We start from the raw sequence: 20,268 nt of genomic DNA on the forward strand, positions 1-20,268 counted from the left end.
AAATTTGCCAAATCTCTCGAAACAAGCAGTATTTGCTCTTGCAGCATTTGTGACACAGCATGAAATAAAAAAAGGAAATTCTGAATGAAATAAATTATTGAATTAATAGGGGGAAATAGGGGGAATATCACGTAGGTATTGCTCTGGAACATGCGGCTTCTAACCATATGCTGACTTTCAATAGACTATAGGTTTGCAAATAAAAATATTTATTTTCCTTTGGAATAAACAAACGATGAGTTTGAATGATTTACGGCCCCCTTATCCACTTTCAACTTGATTGGAGCCCCTTTGAAACTGTATTTTATTATATTTTCCACGCTTGCCGTTGAATGTTCTACAGGACTGACTTGGGATTGTTAATTGAGAGAAATCCACAAAATAAATTTTCAAAAAAAAGTAAACAACTCCATTAAAACAAAAATTAACAAGAATAGAATCAAATAATCTACCTAGCATAGAACTACCACGAATCACTATCAATAAATAAATGAAACCCAAAACAAGCAGAAATTAATATAAATAACTGAGTCAAACTCAAGACGACCAGAAATTAATATGAGTAGGGCTCAAAACCACTGCTCTTTATAAAAGCCAGAATATAGTTTGTACTTAACTGAGCAAACATTCAAATGACTTTACTGAAAAAATGTGCATTTTCAGTACAATATACATATGCTGATATTTATTCCTTAAAATCTTCATAAATTTTTGATTTCTTTCTGTCATAAAAGTTAAAACATTTGAAAGTGTTTTCATCATTGAAGTAAAAATTATATTCTGGCTTTTATAAAGCATAGGGCTATTGAATGCTACTCGTATTAATTTCTCCTCGTTTTGAGTTTGACTCTGTTGTGTATTTTAATTTCGGTTTGTTTTGGGTTTCATTTATTTATTGATGCTGATTTGTGGTAGTTGTATGCTTAGTAGATTATTTGATTTTATTTTTGTGCATTTTTGGTTTAATGAAGCTGTTTACATTTTTTGAAAAACTTATTTTGTGGAAAAAGTTTTTTAAATTAATTCCTTTTTGATTTATCATGGCATGGTCTTTTTCAGGGAAAAAGAAAATAATAGTTTGAATCTTTCAGGTTTTTTACAAAAATTTATAGTTTGGTCTGCTATTTACATGCTGGAGAAACTTTTTTTTTGAAATTTTCAAACAGTTCGGGGTAACAAACTGTAAGTAGGGAGTGACTCGGCTTAAACCAAAACTCTAAAAAAAAGAATTTTGATACCAATATATACATCAAAAGAATTCGATTTTTATGCTCATCTTAAATATATAAGTTCCATCAAGTTTTGTCTTGCTCATCAAAAGTTATGAGCCTCAAAAAGTTTGCTTTATTTTCGAAAAAAGGAGGAAACAGCCCTTAAAAGTGACAGAATCTTAATGAAAATCTCGCCATCAGATTCAGCATATCAGAAAACTCTGTAGCAGAGGTTTTAAGCTCCTATCTGCAAAAATGTGAAATTTTGTATTTTTTTTGCCAGAAGAAAGATAACGGATGCGTTTTTATTTATATTTTTTTTTGTATTTCCCAGGGGTGATCGTATCGATCCAGTGGTCGTAGAATATAGTGAGAGGGCTCATTAGAACGGAAATTAAAAGTTCTACTGCCCTTTTTAAGTAACCACAAAAATTGGAGGGTGACTAGCCGCCCCCCATGCCTATTTTTTGTAAAAGTCACCAGATCAAAAAATTTTAAATAGCCATTTTGTTCAACATAGTCGAAAATCTAATAATTATGTCTTTGAAGATGATTTAATCCCTCACAGTCCCGGAGGAAGGGCTGCAAGTTATGAACTTTGCCCATTGTTTACATATGGTATTGGTTATTGGGACGTTTACAGACGTTTTCAGGAGAGATTTTTCTTGGATTCAGGGTTGGGGGAGCGGGTTACGTGGGAGGAATTTTCTATGGAGGATGATTTCATGAAGGAAGGGATATTCATGTGAAGGGGGCACCGGGTTTCCCTGCATAATTTATAAACGATCAAAAATTAAATAGAAAACAATTTTTTCAACTGAAAGTAAGGAACAACATTAAAACTTAAAACCAACAGAGATTATTACATATATGAGGGGATTCGCCTCCTAGTCATTACCTTACTCTTAAAGCTAAAGTACTCTTAAAGTACTTTCAAAAGAGCTATCTATTCTAATTAAACGGCCTTTGTGATTCAGTAGGTCATTCTTAAAGAATTGGAACAAAATTAGAACTTTAGCATAAAGAACGAGATATTGACTAGAGGGCGAACCCTCACATGTACATAATAATTTCTATTGGAATTAAGCTTTAATGTTGTCCTTACTTTTAGTTGAAAAATGGTTGTTTTTTTTTACTTTATTACCAGCGTAAACGGTTTTGAAAATCATAACACAAGCAGTAGTGTTTAATTTAGTCATAAACATCCTCTAGTTGACCTGATAAATAAAAGTTAATACTATTTTCTCTCTCATTAATATACCATTTATGCTCTTTCACAGCCTGGATACGCTTACGCTCTTTTGATTCAGTAAAATTTTAAGAGCAGAAATAGTAACAGAGGCATTCCCAAAAATTTGAATTCAATACTCTCAGTCGTTCTTGGTATATTGCTGAGATGTCTTAATGACAACCAGCATACAAACAGTGTAGTTTGATTTAATTTTGAAGCAACATTTAGTTTTTAAGCATAATGGACAAATTAAATAATTGGGTGGGTGATCTACCCAATAACCCTAAAGATATAGTTACTAGACCAATGAGCTATGCTGAACAAAATGGCTGTCTAAAAATTTTGATTGGAGGTGTCTTGAAAATGAGCTAAAGAGGAGGGCTGATTGCCCTTCAACCACTTTTAACTCTTAAGAGGTCCACTAGAACTTTTAATTTTCAATCTAATTACTTCCTTTAAAATATCAATGATACTATTAGCTATGATAGAGGATCACTGCCTATGTCCTTATGTGCTCTTTAGTGCTTATGTGCCCTTTTAATACCTGCATGCATTTAGGTTTTTCATTTAATTGAAAATCCTCCTAAACGTTCCCTAAAGGTTTCAAGTTAATGCCATTCGTGTCATTAGGTACAATAGCCGCAGAAGCAGCATTAAATGAATATAAACAGTGTCTTCTGGCTAGCTCAAAGTCCACAACCTATGAAGATATTAATTTAAAAAAAACAAAGTTTTTCCGAGGGAAGCAAAAAGCAAAATTGAGACTTAAAATGGATAAAAACTATTATTTCACAGCTTATTTAAAGTATATATTAATAAAACTAGTATAAATAAACCAACTAATTATGTTTCCCTATCCTTTTAGGATTATACGAAATTAGCTCTTTACTGAAAACACAAAAGTCAAGTATAAAAAACAGGATTATTGATTTAAGAGTCAAAAGTGAGTATGAAGCCTGACAACACTAAACGAATCTATAAAGCTTTTCTTAGTTTAACACCAGTTGTGACATTAGTAACTTTCAGTATACAATTAAAATTATCTTAAAAACATAAGCGTAAAACTAAATATTTTATAACAGCCGCGAAGTAATTGAACAGCATACAGAAATATTGGATTGATTTATCAAGTAGCATTCTAGTCTCACCAGCTATAATACCAATAGTGGGTAATATACAGTCTTAAATTGTAAGAAATATGCTTTAGTATCACTTGAAATGAAGATCAAATAAGACATAATATGAACTCTGGAAATCCGGTTATTTCTCTTTATACAAAAATAAAATGAATTTGAAGCTATTATACAAATTCTAAAGCTAGTCTATAGTCCTAATAATATCAAGATGGCCTTACTTGGAACTTGTGCACAAACTAGTCATGACATGTCCTTTTCAGAATCAAAACGAAAGCCAGTCATTGAACTAAGCCATTGTACAGAAGTGACACCAAATTAAACGTAAAAAAATAAAGAAAATTCTAAAATGGATTGTTGCTTTATGTTAAAAGGGATTGATCCTAAACGGGATTGATAATATTTTGATTCTATAAAAAGTTTTCTTAATTAGTCTGCTTTTACTGTACCAAAACTCCTATATTATTTTGTGTTTTCAGTAAAGCGCTAGTTTTGTATAATCCTAAAAGAATAGGGAAACATAATTAGTTGGTTTATTTGTACTAGTGTTATTAATATATATTAAATAGGCTGTGAAGTAATAATTTTTGTTTCAACTTCGCTCTTTACTTCCCTCGGAAAAACTTTGTTTTTCTAAATTAATCTTTATTCATTATGGATTAAAATTTAATGTAGAAATAACGCTGCTATGATCTTTTTTATTTATACGCAGTAATGTATGTTCGTTCTAAGTTTTAATGTGACTTCGTAGTTTCAGTTGAACACTTATTTTTAATATAATTTCTAATTATCACCGATCTAGGGGAGATAAGACACCTCTACAAACTACTGCACGCAACCTTGACAGCTAAGAAAAACTTTCAGTCTATAACGTAAAGCTCATTATCCGTACTTCACAAAACAATACATGTTTTTCAGGAACGTTTGTTTTTCGATGAGCAAAAAGCTGTTTTTACTCGGCCAACTTTGCCTGAAAAAGCAATAATGAAGACAGGGCCTTCTAAATGGCCTACTGACTAGTAGAAGCTAAAAGACTACTGTAACAAAAGAAAGCTGTTTAAGGGCTCATTTAAAATCTTATATTTATAATTAATAGCTGTTTATAAATCTCACTTGATAGCAGATTCCCACAAAGTGCACAATCGGTTGTTTCCGTAACTTTTTTAAATGAAACAAGCACCTTTTCCAATGAAATGACCCAAAAAAAATGTGATTTCAAAACCTAGGCAAGAGCAAAAACTAGGTGGGCATGGAAGTCCCTTCCCCTCAATTACTGCCGTTAGAGCTAGCACAGAGGCTTCATAACCGAGTGAAGTTCGAAGGTTCAATTCAAAAATATTGGTCATTCAATCTTAATTGTTGGCAGATTTTCAGTTGAAAAAGTTTTTAGTTTTAGTTAATTTGTTTTCGCAAAAATCTATTACTTTTAAGATCACTAGGCGATTTATGAAACTTACTAAGAGCGCCTGGAGGGGGAGTATATTTGATGGGATATAATAAACCTCCAGTTAGGGGGCTTGGACAATAACTATTGCAATGGTACCGTTTTACGCTTCCATACTCTTCCACTTAAGAAGTGGTACCAAAAATGCCGTTTTTAGTGCTATGTGCCACTTTTGGATGGTAAAATTGACAAGAAGTAATGAGATATGAGTAGAAGGTTTAAAATCTGCCTTCCCGGGATATGCCTTAAAAAATGAGTGCATCACGCTTGCAAGAATAGTGGATTATCCGAAAAGTAATCGTAAGAAGGGACAAAATATGATTGAAAAAAAAATCCAAGCTGGAATCGAATGCATGATAATCTAATTTCAAGTCCAGCGCTGTACTAAGAGAACCACGTGTCTAATAATGTAATTTAATATATTGGTATTTGTAGGGTTTTAATTTTAGAGCTTATTAAGGGGTGACTGGAGGAGGAAGTTGCAGGAGGTGTTCTTGCAAACCTCCAGTTAAGGGTTTTGGACCATAATTATTACAATGACATCATTTTATGCTTCCAAGATTTTCCACTTAAGCGGCACAAAAAATTTTGTTTTCAGTGCTATATCTAACTTACACATGGTAGAATTGATAGGAAGCACATAGACATGAGCAACAGTTTTCAAATGAGCCGTTAAACATAACTCCAAAAAGTTCTTGTAGCCCACTCGTCCTAGCTTTTTCACTTGAGACATGGTACCAAAAGTGCTGTTTTTAGTTCTATTTTAAACTTACAGATGGTGGAATTTATAGGAAGAACGTAAATATTAGCAATATTTTTTATATGAGCTAGCAAAAATCTATCTAAGATGTGCTGGTAGCCTGCTAGCCCCATCCCTCGAAAAAATGCATGAAAAGTGTCTTATTTCGTGCCATATGACACTTGCACACGGCAACATTTATGTAAACCACGTACATATGAGAAATAGCTTTTAAATGAGCTCTTAAGCATCTCTATGATGTTCTAGTAACTCGCTAGGCCTGGAATAAAGAAGAAAACCGATCATTTAACATTTTTTAACTTTTAGTTACTATGCACTGTGGTTCACTCTTTACTATGTTGCAGCTATTGCTTCAACCATGACAAAGAGCTCATTGCAAATTCTCCTCAGAAGCTAGTTAACATTAAAATCTGTGAAATCTAACAGATGGTAGAATTTTTACAACCCTAGTAAATATACGCAATAGCTTATAATTGAGCCATTAAACATCTATCTATGACGGTGTGGTAGCCTGCTAATGTTTCAGTAGCTTATTGATGAGCAGACTATTACTAAGGGGGCTGGCAGGGGAGTGTACGGGAGGGATTCTTGTGAAACTCCAGTTAAGGGGTCTGGAAAATAACAATTACAATGATACCTGTTTTGTACTTCAGAGCTTTTTCACTTAAGAAGTGGCACCATAAGTTTTGTTTTCAGTTCTATATCGCACTTACAAATGTACAATTGATTAAAAAAAAAACGCATATAAGAACAATAGCTTTCAAATGAGTCATTAGACATCACTTTTATAAGTTCTGCTAGCCCAATAACCCCAGCTTTTCCATTTGAGATACGACACCAAAATTGCCGTTTTTAGTGCCATTTGAAACTTGATGATGGTGGAATTTATATAAAAGACGTAAATATGTACAATATCTTTTATATGAGCTATAAATAAATCTGTCAACGATGTTCTGGTAGCCTGCTAGTGCCACCCCTTGAGATATATAACAAAAAGTGCCATTTTAGTCCCATATGGCACTTTCAGATGGCAGAATTTATAAAAATCACGTATATATGAGAAGTAGCTTTTGAATGAGCCATTAAGTATCTCTCTACGATGTTCTGGTAGCCCGCTAGTCCTGTTGAAAAAAAGAAAAGAAAAAAAACAAAAGAAAACGCAAGACTGATCAGTGCTACCGATGCAAAAAAGTGATTTTCCTTGTTTTTCATGAAGGGGGACTGTAACTTTCCTGTAAAAGGTTTTCGACCATGTTGACTCCAATGGTAGGCTTTCCATTTTGATCTAAAACCATTTTCGAGGGGTTTAGGCTTTTTGTTCGAAATCACCATAAATTTCTTTTCGCAATAAACTTTTACTTTTAAGACGAACCGAAAAAATAGTTAATATTCCTGAGTCAGTGTCAAATGAATTTTTTTTTCACAAGGCAGTTTTTTTTCAAGACGTTTTTTTTTTAATTTTGGTTACTATTGACTGCGGTTCGCTCTTTACTAGGCTGAAGCTACCAATACGCCTGATACCAATACACGCGATATCGATACGCCCTATACCACATACAGCCTTTCCCCAAGGATATAAAATCGCTATCTCAAAACTTTTATGGGCTAGTTTGGGGGAGGGGGGCTGTTTGCCCTCCAATATTTTTGGTCACTTAAAAAGAGCACTTACAAATTTAACCCTCTTTCGAATGAGCTATTACACTTCTCTCTATGATGCTTTGGCCACCCCCTAGCCCTGCTAGAAAAAAAAAACGAAAAAAAGACAGACAGATCAGTGCTACCCATGCAAAAAAGTCATTTTCCTTCGAGTTTAAAGTGGGAACTGTAATTATCCTACAAAAGGTTTTGAACATATTTTCTGGTTTTAATGGTGCAATTTTTATTTTGACTTGACGCCATTTTCAAGGCATTTCAGGCTTTTTTTTCGAAATCACCATAAATTTCTTTTCGCAATAAACTTTTACGTCTAAGATTAACCGAAACAATAGTTACCCTTTCTGATTCACTGTCAGATGGCAATTTTTTCTAGCTAGACAGTTTTTTTGAAAACACGTTTTCCAACTTTTGATTACTATGGGCTGTGGTTCGCTCTTTACTAGGTTGCAGCTGCCGCTACAACCATGATGAAGGTAAAATTTTCAGAGAATATTTTTGTTGTACAGATGACAACCTGCCATCCGTAACAGCCGACAAACTGCCGGCTGTCAAAAGAGCATATCAGCAATATCTAAAACAGTTTCGTGTGTGAAATTAAAACTTACAACGCTTGTTGTGGAGGATGTTGAACTAACCAAAAGACAATATTTACATCATAATACTATTGATTATACTCCTAAAAATATTGCTACTATTACTATTGCTACTACTACTATTGCTACTAAAACTAACACTACTTCTATTAACTGTACTCCTACTGCTACTACTATATTTACTGGTGCTACTACTACAACTAATAAACCTAAGGGTTTTAAGACAAAAATTTTGGGCAATATTGTAGCTGTATTGAAATAAATCGAAACACACTATGTCCATATAGGTTGTCAAGAGGACGTATCAGCAAGGCTTCATGACCAGTTGATGGTATTAAGTTAAAAGCTTCATCGTGTGTTGAAGGGAATGTTGAAAAAAAGTGCTAGTTGCATACTGCTGCTAAAGCTACTACAGCTATTGCTACGCATAATTACTGAAACATTGAACTATGCTGAAAAAAATGATGTCTCAAAACTTGGTATAGTTATAGGATATGATGGTGTGGGGGGAAGGTTTCTTTAAAATCACTCTGACTCTTAAAAAGAGCACTATTACTTCCAATTTAAAATCAAATGAGACCCATCTGAATTTAATACGACCATCCATTCCATAAAAACATTATATTCCCCCAGGGCATAATTTAAAGCCTTGCCCCAGGGCTCTGGGGGGCTGTGTCAGCCGTGGAAGCATTTTTATATGTTCTTTGGACTATTTTACACACAATTACCGTCGCACAATTTCAATGAGATGCATTTGGTGAAAAAAGAGTAGTTCGGGGGGGGGGGCTACTTGACCTCCATCACCATTGACTCTTGAAAGAGAACTACAGCTTCCAATTTCAACCAAATGAGCCACCTCTAAAGCTTATACAACCATCCCTTTCATAAGAACCTTAAATGCCCCAGGGGTATCACCTACGACCTTTGCCTTCAGGCTCTGGTGGTTCGTATCAACCTCAAATCTCAAAGTAACTATTGGTTACATCTCATGAAAACACGACGTGTTTGTGTGTTTGTGTTGGGGAGTGGGTAGCTTATGATCCCCCACATTATGAGGGGAGGTGGGCACTAGGACTTATGATTACCAATCCAATGATTCCCCTCCAAAGCATATACGACCATGCTTTTTATAAGAACCATAACTTATAACCCTTTCCCTGAGAGGTATAGGGGGGAGGGATGTGTCTTCCTCACAGACATATATTTTAAAACCTTCAACACGATGAATAAAATTTTTATCACCTAGTTTTTATTCGAGCTGTTAGGCTAATAATAAGATTGGAGGGGAGGGGGGCTGTTTGCTCTCAAATCACTTTGACTCTTAAAAAGGGCACTATAACTTCCAATTTCAAATCAAAATAAGCCTTATCTGATGTTTATACGACCGCCCATTCCATAAAAACCTTGTATGCTCTCATAAAACAACTTACAAGCCTATCCTCAGGGCGTTGGGGGGGGGGGGGTTGTGTCATCCCTTGAGACATTATTATATGTTCTTGGGACTATTTAGAAAACAAAATCGCTATATCATAATTTCAATCAGATGTCTTTATTGAAAGACGGTGTTGTAAGGGGGGGGGGAGATAAATGCCCTTCATCACTTTTGACGCTTAAAAAGGAACAATAACTTCCAATTTTCATCTAAATGAGCCTCTTCTAAAGTTAAACAACCATCCCTTTCATAAAAACTTTAAATACACCTTGGGCATAACTTACAACACTTGCCCCTAATCTTTGGGGTTTGTTTCAACCCCAAGATTGTTGTTATATAGTCTTTAGACTATTTTGAATAGAATGACTATCTCAAACTTTCTATTATATGCATTTCGGGACAATACGACTTGTGTGTGTATGGAGGGGGGATAGCTGCCCACAGATTACGTTGACTCTTAAAAAGAGTACTAGAGCGTCTGATAACTAATCCGATGAGGCCCCTCCGAAGTCTATATGACCATGCTTTCTATAAAAACCCAAAATTTACCCAAATCATAACTTACAACCCTTGACCTAATTGCTGGAGGGATTTGGTATACTCAAAGACATAATTTCCTGACCTTTCAAATACTTTGAACAAAATGGCTATCTCAAAATTTTAATTTGAATTTTCTGGGGGAAACTATGGGAGTGGGGAGCAGGGGGTTATTTGCCCTCTGATCACTGTCGACTAATAAAAAAGGCGACAACTTTTTCTGTAAAATCTTATATACCCCAAATGCACAACTTACAACTCTTGTCTTGAGGGCTACGGGGGGGGGGGGGGTTGTAATCCTCAAAGACATAATTTCCAGAACTCTCAACCACGTTGAACAAAAGGGTTATATCAAAATATTGATCGGAAGTTTTTGGGGAAATGATGGACGTGGGGGGATGATTCTCCCCTCGATTGCTTTCGACTATTAAAAAGAGCGATAGCCCTCTCAATTTCTAATCCAATGAGCCCTTTTTGAAGTTTTTAGACAACACTTTCTATAAAAACCTTATATGCCTCAAGGGCATAACTTACAACCTTTGCCTTGGGGGCTGAGGGGGGTTTGCATTCTTCAGAGACATAATTCCCGGACCTCCCAACTAGGTTGAACAAAATGACTATCTCAAAATTTTGATTAGATATGTTTGGGGAAATGGTGGGCGTGAGAGGGGGGTTAGTTACCCATCACTTTCGACTATTAAAAAGGGCACTAGCCCTTTCAATTTCGAATCTAATGAGCCCTATTTGAAGCGTCTATGTCAGCGCTTTCTAAAAAACCGTGTATTTCCCCAGGGCATAAAATACAACCCTTGCCCCGAGGGTTATGGGGGGGGGGCTGTCATCCCCAAAGACCTAATTTCCAGACTTTTTCACTACGTGGAACAGAATGGTTATCTCAAAATTTTGATTGAATGTGTTTGGGAGAATGTTGGGCTTGAGAGGGGTGTTAGTTGCCCTCCAATCACTTTTGACTATTAAAAAGGACCCTAACCCTTTCAATTCCCAATTGAATGAGCCCTGTTTGAAGTTTCTACGATCACCCTTTCTAAATATACCTTAAACGCCCCCAGGGCATAACTTACGACCCGTGCCCTAAGGGCAAGTTTTTATTGTTTTAAAAAATGAGAGTTGTGAGACCTTTCCAGACCTTTCAACTACATTGAACAAAATGGTTATATCAAAATGGTGATCAGAAGTTTTTGGGGAAATGATGGGCTTGGGGGGATGGGGGAAGATTCTTCCCTCGATTACTTTCGACTATTAAAAAAGGCAATAGCCCTCTCAATTTCCAATCCAATGAGCCATTTTTGAAGATTTTACGACAACGCTTTCTATAAAAACCTTATATGCCCCCAGGGCATAACTTACAACCTTTACCCTTGGGGCTGAGGGGGGTTTGCATCCTTTCAAGACATAATTTCCGGACCTCCCAACTGCGTTGAACAAAATGGTCATCTCAAAAATTTTAATAGATATGTTTGGGGAAATGGTGGACGTGAGAGGGGGGTTTATTGCCCTCCAATCACTTTCGACTATTAAAAAGGGCACTAGCCCTTTCAATTTCCAATCGATTGAGCCCTTTTTGAAGTGTCTATGACAGCACTTTCTAAAAAAACGTATATTCACAGGACATATTTTATCCACCGGACACAGGACATAATATATCCACAGGACATATTTTACAACCCTTGCCCCGAGGGCTACGGGGGAGGGGCTGTCATCCTCAAAGACCTAATTTCAAGACCTTTTAACTACGTTGAACAAAATAGTTAAAAAAAGGGCACTAGCCCCTTCAATTTCCAATCGAATGAGCCCTTTTTGAAGTGTCTATGACAGCGCTTTCTAAGAAAACAGTTTATTTCCCCAGGGCATAACTTATGACCCTTGCCCCGAAGGGTATGGGGGGGCTTTCATCCTCAAAGACCTAATTTCCAGACCTTTTGACTACGTTGAACAAAATGGTTATCTCAAAATTTGGATTGGATGTGTTTGGGAAAATGGTGGGCGTGAGAGGGGGGTTAGTTGCCCTGCAATCGTTTTCGATTATTAAAAAGGACACTAGCCCTTTCAATTCCCAATTGAATGAGCCCTGTTTGAAGTTTCTGTGATCACCCTTTCTATATAAACCTTAAATACCCCTAGGGCTTAACTTACAACCATTGCCCTGGGGGCAAGTCTTTTGTTGTTTTAAAAAAATAGAGTTGTGAGAACGAGTCAAAATTTATCGTAAAAAGCGACGCATCGAGGAGGGGACAACCCCTTTCATGTACCGAATAATTTCTGCTCCTTTTACGGTTTAATGTGGCTCCTTACTTTCAGTTAAAAAAAACTTGTTTTTTTATGTAATTTCTGAACGTTTTTGAATTAATGCAGGTTTTGATTTTGGTGAACCGTACATGAATAGTTAAATCAAATTTGCATATTAATTTTACTTTTGTTTTGGTTAAATGGTTTTCTCGAAAGTTGTTTAATTTTGTTTACGAACGTTTTTTTTTAGTAATAAATATGCGTTACTTACGAATTAACTTACGTAGCAAACTTCTTATTATTATTTTTATTATATTTTTATTATATTTTCATTACGTATATTAGGGGGTTCACCCCCTATTCAATACCTGTTTACGCTAAAGTAAAAATTTTGTACCAGTTCTTTAAGAATGACCCCTTAATCACGAAGGCCGTTAATTAGAATAAATTGATCTTATGAAAGTATTAAAGAAAACTTTAGCGTGAAGAGCGAGGTATTGACTCAGGGGCGAACCGAATCATATACATAATAATTTTTGTTCTTTTTAAGTTTTAATGTTGCTTCTTACTTTCAGTTGAAAACTTGTGTTTTTTTATTTAATTTCTGATGGTTTTTTGAAAGTAATGCTGGGAAATCCGGTGCCCCCTTCATAGCAATGTCCTTTACCCAATAAAAACTTACTCCATGGAAAGATCCTCCCACGTAACCCCCGAAATCCCCTACCACTACCAGAAAAAATCCCCCCTGAAAACGTCTGTATACTCCCCAATAACCAATACTGTATGTAAACATTGGGCAAAGTTTGTAACTTACAGCCCTTCCCCCAGGGACTGTGGGGGATTAATCATCCTAAGAGACATAGTTATTTTATTTTTCGACAATACTGAACAAAATGGCTTTCTCAAAATTTTGAACGGGTGACTTATGGGAAGTATGGGAAGAATGGAGGGCCTAGCGGCCCTCCATTTTTTTGTCACATAATAAGAGCACTAGAACTTTTAGTGTCCTTCCAAATGAGTCCTCTTGCGATATTTTAGGACCACTGGCTCAATCACCCCTGGGGAAAAAACCACAAAAAAAAACAACAACAAAAAACGAACAAACACGCAACCATGATCCTTCCTCTGGCCAAAAATACAAAATTCCCCATTTTGCAGATAGAAACTTGGAACCTCTACTGTAAGTTTCTCTGACACGAGTAGAAGGGGGGGGGGGGGTCCGACTCCCACGAGAACACCGTGCTGCCACCTACAACTTTTTTAAACACCTAATATGGGCATAGCCTCCCTAGGGGAAATGGATTTCTGAGAAATTGATTGCGTAATCGATTGGGAATTCGGAGCACCTGTGCTCTCAGTCATTAATCAAATTGTTTCCAGGCAAAGTTTAATAATGTCTGACAGATACTGTCAACATTTCTCCAGGAATAGATCCAAGTCATTAATGTCTTTGCCTCGGAAACCATTCTTTTGGTCGAACGCCAAAAGATATTAATAACCAAACGCCATGGAAACAATTCTCAGAGAAACATCTTAGCGATGAATTGTTTTAGCGCGGGAATCAGGTTTCTTATTAATTTGAAATGCCTCAGCGCAGAGATGCCAAAAACAAAAGGAACACGCTGAATTTACGTTTTGGGATTATTTGGGCGAAACTGTTTTAGACAGGTTATGGAATTATTTCGGCGAAACAGTTAGAGACATTTTAAAAGATGATTTTAAAAGATGATTTTAGAAGAGGATTTGAGGGTGAAACTCTATGGTCCTTATAATACACAAGTTCCATTTGAACAATGTTGTGAGGTCCCCTACCACAACCCCAAAGGGTTCCGATCCCCCCACCCCAACCCCGAAGGAAGCCACCGGTCCTCAAAGGTTCTCCGGATTCCCAAAGGGCCCCCCGCGCCCCAAAGGCTCCTGAGCCTCCATTTTAACACTTTTTTAAGGCTTTATTATATCTTTTCAGAACAAATTATTATTTTAGGGAATTATTTCAGCGAAACAGTTAGAGACATTTTAAGAGATGATTTTTGAAGAGATTTTAGAAGAGGATTTGAGGGTGAAACTCTGTGGTCGTTATAATACACAAGTTCCATTGAACAGTATCGTTAGGTCCTATACCCCAACCCCAAAGGGTTCCGATCCCCACCACCCCAACCCCGAAGGAAGCGCCCGGTCCTCAAAGGTCCCCCCAAGCTCCCGAAGGACCACCCGGCCCTCAAGAGACCCACAGACCCTCAAAGGCTCTCCCCAAGCCCAGTCTTTCGTTGATGTGTGTTGTCTGAAACTTATGATTTGGGATATGTAAATTACTATTTCGGACTTTTCTAAGCTAGATTTCTTAGTCTTTCGTTGGTGTGTGTTGTCTGAAACCTATGACTTGAGATGGATGGATTGCAATTTTTGACTTTTCTGAGCTGGATTTCTGAGCCGTTCATAGGAGTGTGTTGTCTGAAACTTTTGATTTGAGATGTGTAGTTTGCAAGTTGGACTTTTCACAGCTATGATTCTTAGTCTCTCATAGGCGTTTGTTGTCTGAAACTTCTAGTTTGGGATGAATAGTTTGCTATTTCAGGCTTTTCTGAGCTAAGGTTTCATAGTATTTCGTAGGTGAATGCTGTCTGAAACTTATGATTTGGGATATGTAAATTACTATTTCGGGCTTTTCTAGGCTAGATTTTTTCGTATTTCATGAGTGTGAAGGGTTTGAAACTTCTTATTTGTGATGGGTGGATTGCAATTTTTGAATTTTCTTGGCTAGATTTCATAGCCTTTCTTTTGTCAGTATTGTCTGAAACAAATTATTTGAGATTGTTAATTTGATACTTTTGACTTTTCTGAGCTAGGTTTCTTAGACTTTCATAGGTCTGTTTTGTCTGAAACCTATGATTTGGGATATGTAAATTACTATTTCGTGCTTTTCTGAGTTGGATTTCTTAGTCTTTCATAGGTATGTGTTGTCTGAAACCTATGATTTGGGTTGTGTGGGTTGCTATTTTTTGACTTTTCTAAGCTAGATTTCTTAGTATTTCTTTGGTGTGTGTTGTCTGAAACCTATGATTTGGATTGTGTGGATTGCTATTTTTGACTTTTCTGAGCTGGATTTCATAGCCTTTTCGTAGGGATGTGTCGACTGAAACCTATGATTTGGGATGAGTGGTTTTCTTTTTGGACTTTTCAGAGCTGGATTTCTTAGCCGTTCATAGGTGTGTGTTGTCTGAAACCTATGATTTGGGATGGTTAATTTGCTATTTTTGACTTTTCTGAGCTAGGTTTCTTAGCCTTTCATAGGTGTGTGTTGTCAGAAAATTATGATTTGGGATGTGTAGTTTGCTATTTCAGGCTTTTCTGAGCTAAGGTTTCCTAGTATTTCCTAGGTGAATGTTGTCTGAAACCAATAGTTTGGGATGAGTAGTTTGCTATTTCAGGCTTTTATGAGCTAGGTTTCTTAGACTTCCGTAGGTGTGTGTTGACTGAAACTTATGATTTGGGATATGTAATTTGTTATTTCCGACTTTACATAACCGGATTTCTTAGCCTTTCGTAAGTGTTTTGTATCTGAAACCTATGATTGGGATGTGTGGGCTGCTATTTTTTGACTGTTCTCATATGATTTTATTTGACTTTGGTAGTTGTGTGTTGACTGAAACCTATGAGTTGAGATGGTTAATTTTCCCTTGTTGACTTTTATGAGCTAGATTTCTTAGCCTTTCATAGGTGTGTGCTTTCAGAAAATTATGATTTGGGAGGTGTAGTTTGCTTTTTGGACTTTTCAGAGCTAGGATTCTTAGTCACTCATAGGTGTTTATTGTCTGAAACTTCGAGTTTGGGATGAGTAGTTGGCTATTTCAGACTTTTCTGAGCTAAGGTTTCTTAGTATTTCGTAGGTGAATGCTGTCTGAAACTCATGATTTGGGATATGTAAATTACTATTTCGGGCTTTTCTGAGTTGGATTTCTTAGTCTTTCATAGGTGTGTGGTGTCTGAAACCTATGATTTGGGATGAGTGGTTTGCTTTTTGGACTTTTCTGAGATGGATTTATTAGCCTTTCGTAGGTGTGTGTTGACTGAAACCTATGATTTGGGATGTGTAGTTTGCTATATTTGACTTTTCTGAGCTAGGTTTCTTAGCCTTTCATAGGTATGTTTTGTCAGAAAATTATGATTTGGGATGTGTAGTTTGCTATTTCAGGCTCTTCTGAACTAAGGTTTTCTAGTATTTCGTAGGTGAATGTTGTCTGAAACCAATAGTTTGGGATGAGTAGTTTGCTATTTTTGACTTTTCTGAGCTAGGTTTCTTAGTCTTTCGTTGGTGTGTGTTGACTGAAACCTATGATTTTGGATATGCAGTTTGCTATTTTTGACTTTTCTCAGCTGGATTTATTAGCCTGTCATAGGTGTGTGTTGACTGAAACCTATGATTTGGGATGTGTGGGTTGCTATTTTTGTTTTTTCCGAGCTAGGTTTCTTAGCCTTTCATAGGTTTGTGTTGTCAGAAAATTAAGATTTGGGATGTGTAGTTTGCTATTTGAACTTTTAAGAGCTATGATTCTTAGTCCGTCATAGGCGATTGTTGTCTGAAACTTCTAGTTTGGGATGAGTACTTTCGCTATTTCAGACTTTTCTGAGCTAAGGTTTCTTAGTCTTTCATAGGTGAATGTTGTCTGAAACCTATGATTTGGGATATGTAAATTACTATTTCGGGCTTTTCTAAGCAAGATTTCTTAGTCTTTCGTTGGCGTGTGTTGTCTGAAACCTATGATTTGCGATGGGTGGATTGCTACTTTTGACTTTTCTGAGCTGGATTTCATAGCCTTTCATAGGTGTTGTTGTCTGAAACCTATAGTTTGGGATGGTTAATTTGCTATTTTTGACTTTTCTGAGCTAGGTTTCTTAGCCGTTCATAGGTGAGTGCTGTCTGAAACCTATGATTTGGGATATGTAAATTACTATTTCGGGCTTTTCTGAGTTGGATTTCTTGGTCTTTCGTTGGTGTGTGTTGTCTGAAACCTATGATTTGGAATGGGTGGATTGCTATTTTTGACTTTTCTGAGCTGGATTTCTTAGCCTTTCATAGGTGTTTGTTGTCTAAAACCTATAGTTTGGGATGACTAGTTTGCTATTTTGACTTTTCTGAGCTAGGTTTCTTAGCCGTTCATAGGTGAGTGTTGTCTGAAACCTATGATTTTGGATATGTAAATTACTATTTCGGGCTTTTCTTAGCTTGATTTCTTAGTCTTTCTTAGGTTTGTGTTGTCTGAAACCAATGATTTGGGATGTGTGGGTTGCTATTTTTTGACCTTTTAGAACTGGATTTCTAAGCCGTTCATAGGTGATTTATTTCCAAAACTAACGATTTGTGATGTTTAAATTCGCGATGTCTAGATTTTATTTGATAGGTTTCTTTAGATTTTGTAAGTACATTTTGCCACAAAATTATGGCTTGGGATGCGTAGTACGCCATTTGGACTTTTCAGAGATAGGATTCATAGTTACTCATAGGTATTTGCTGTCTGAAACCAATAGTTTGGGATGAGTAGTTTGCTATTTCAGGCTTTTCTGAGCTACATTTCTTAGCCGTTCATAGGTGTGTGTTGTCTGAAACTTATGATTTGGGATATTTAAATTACTGTTTTGGGCTTTTCTGAGTTGGACACTTCTAAATTTTCCCGTAGAAGATAGGAAAAGTTATACTACGATTGTGATTATTTTCCATGAAGATAAAAAGTTTCACTTTAATTCTAAATTTTCTTAAATTCAATGCCGACCTTTCTCAAAGAGATGAAAAAAATTAAAGTTCTGTTCCAAATATTTTCCCGGAAGAACAAAAGTTCAACTTCGATTCTGAATTTTTTCAATGAAAATGAAATAAGTTATTGATCAAATCTATTTTCCCAAAATAATATAAAAATTCCCACTTCGGTTTAGATTTTTTTCTCACAGAGATGAAGAAATTTAAAGTTCTGTTCCAAATTTTTCATAGAAGATAGGAAAAGTTATACTTTGATCGTGAATATTCGAGTTCTATTCTGAATTTTACCAAAGAACATAATTCAATTCTAATTTCACCAATAAAAAATTTAAAGTTCAATTCTAAATTTTTCGGTGGAAGATAGAAAAAGTAATACCATACTTGTGAATATTTTCCCAGAAGATAAAAAGTTCTAGTTCTATTTAAAATTTTCTCAACGAAGTGAAGAAGAATTAATTTCTCTTCTGAATTTTACCAAAGAACACAATTCAATTCTAATTTCACCAGAGAAAATAAAAATCTTCCACTTCAGTTCCTTATTTCACAAAGACATAAAGAAATTTAAAGTTCAATTCTAAATTTTTCGGTGGTAAGACTAGAAAAAGTAATACCATACTTGTGAATATTTTCATGGGAGATAAAAAGTTCTAGTTCAATTTGAAATTTTCTCAACGAAGTGAAGGAAAGTTCAAGTTCTCTTCTGAATTTTCACAATGAAAAAGAAATTAGTCATTGATCATTTCGATTTTTCCGAATAATATAAAAATTTTCCACTTTAGTTCAGATCTGGCTCGAAGAGATGAAAAATTTAAAATACTGTTCCAAATTTTTCACTGAAGATAAAAAAGTTCAAGTTCTCTTCGGAATTTTACCAAAGAACAAAATTCAATTCTAATTTCTCCTGAGAAAATAAAATCTTCCACTTCAGTTCTTTATTTCACAAAGACATAAAGAAATTTAAAGTTCAATTCCAAATTTTTCGGTGGAAGATAGAAAAAGTAATACAATACTTGTGAATATTTTCACGGAAGATAAAAAGTTCTAGTTCAATTAAAAATTTCCTCAACGAAGTGAAGAAAACTTCAAGTTCTCTTCTGAAGTTTACCAAAGAACACACTTCAATTCTAATTTCTCCAGAGAAAACAAAAATCTTCCACTTCAGTTCTTTATTTCACAAAGACATAAGGAAATTTAAAGTTCAATTCTAATTTTTCGGTGGAAGATAGAAAAAGTAATATCATACTTGTGAATATTTTCACGGAAAATAAAAAGTTTTACTTCAATTAAAAATTTTCTCAACGAAGTCAAGGAAAGTTCAAGTTCTCTTCTGAGCTTTACCAAAGAACACACTTCAACTCTAATTTCTCCAGAGAAAACAAAAATCTACCACTTCAATTCTTTATTTCACAAAGACGTAAAGAAATTTAAAGTTCAATTCTAAATTTCTCGGTGGGAGATAGAAAAATTAATACCATACTTGTGATTATTTTCATGGAAGATAAAAAGTTCTAGTTCAATTTAAAATTTTCTCAATGAAGTGAAGAAAAGTTCATGTTCTCTACTGAATTTTACCAAAGAACACAATTCAATTCTAATTTCTACAGAGAAAATAAAAATCTTCCACTTCAGTTCTTTATTTCGAAAAAGACATAAAGAAATTTAAAGTTTAATTAGAAATTTTTCATTGGAAGATAGAAAATGTAATACCATGCTTGTGAATATTTTCCCGGAAGATAAAAAGTTCTATTTCAATTTAAAATGTTCTCAACGAAGTGAAGAAAAGTTCAAGTTCTCTTCTGAACTTTACCGAAGAACACACTTCAATTCTAATTTCTCCAGAGAAAATAAAAATCTTCCACTTCAGTTTTAAGTTCCCCAAAGAAATAAAAAAATTTAAAGTTCTATTCTAAATTTTTAGATGGAAGATAGAAAAAGTAATACTATGACTGCGATTTTTTTCCATGAAGGTCAAAAGTTTCACTTTATTTATAATTTTTCTTAAATTCAGTTCTAATTTTTCTCAAAGAGATGAAAAATTTAAAGTTATGTTTAAAATTTTTCATAGAAGATAGAAAAAGTTATACATTGATTATGAATATTCAACATGAACATAAGGAGCTCCAATTTAATTCTGAGTTTTCTCGAAGAAGTGCAAATTGTTCAAGTTCTCTTCTGAATTTTCTTAAAGAAGAGAAAAAGTTAACTCAATTCTGAATTTTACCAATGAAAATGAAAAAACCTTCCACTTCAGTTCTTAATTTCTTAAAGACAT

General features: G+C 35.2%; 1 protein-coding gene across 3 annotated transcripts in view; it reads right to left on the reverse strand.

Moving 5' to 3' along the window:
* LOC148950634 (xanthine dehydrogenase/oxidase-like) overlaps positions 1-20,268 on the reverse strand; it is a 380,805-nt gene that overhangs the window by 346,424 nt on the left and 14,113 nt on the right. The window contains exon 3 of one of the 3 annotated variants that reach the window (XM_089092521.1): positions 3,797-3,864. The exons of the other annotated variants lie outside the window; for them this stretch is intronic. The gene's annotated coding sequence lies outside the window, so the exon portion shown is untranslated. The remainder of the gene's footprint in view (positions 1-3,796; positions 3,865-20,268) is intronic. 3 annotated transcript variants of the gene reach the window in all.

Source organism: Artemia sp. Qi Xiang Cuo, chromosome 7, assembly GCF_049724085.1.
Source record: "Artemia sp. Qi Xiang Cuo chromosome 7, ASM4972408v1, whole genome shotgun sequence".
Taxonomy (NCBI): domain Eukaryota; kingdom Metazoa; phylum Arthropoda; class Branchiopoda; order Anostraca; family Artemiidae; genus Artemia; species Artemia sp. Qi Xiang Cuo.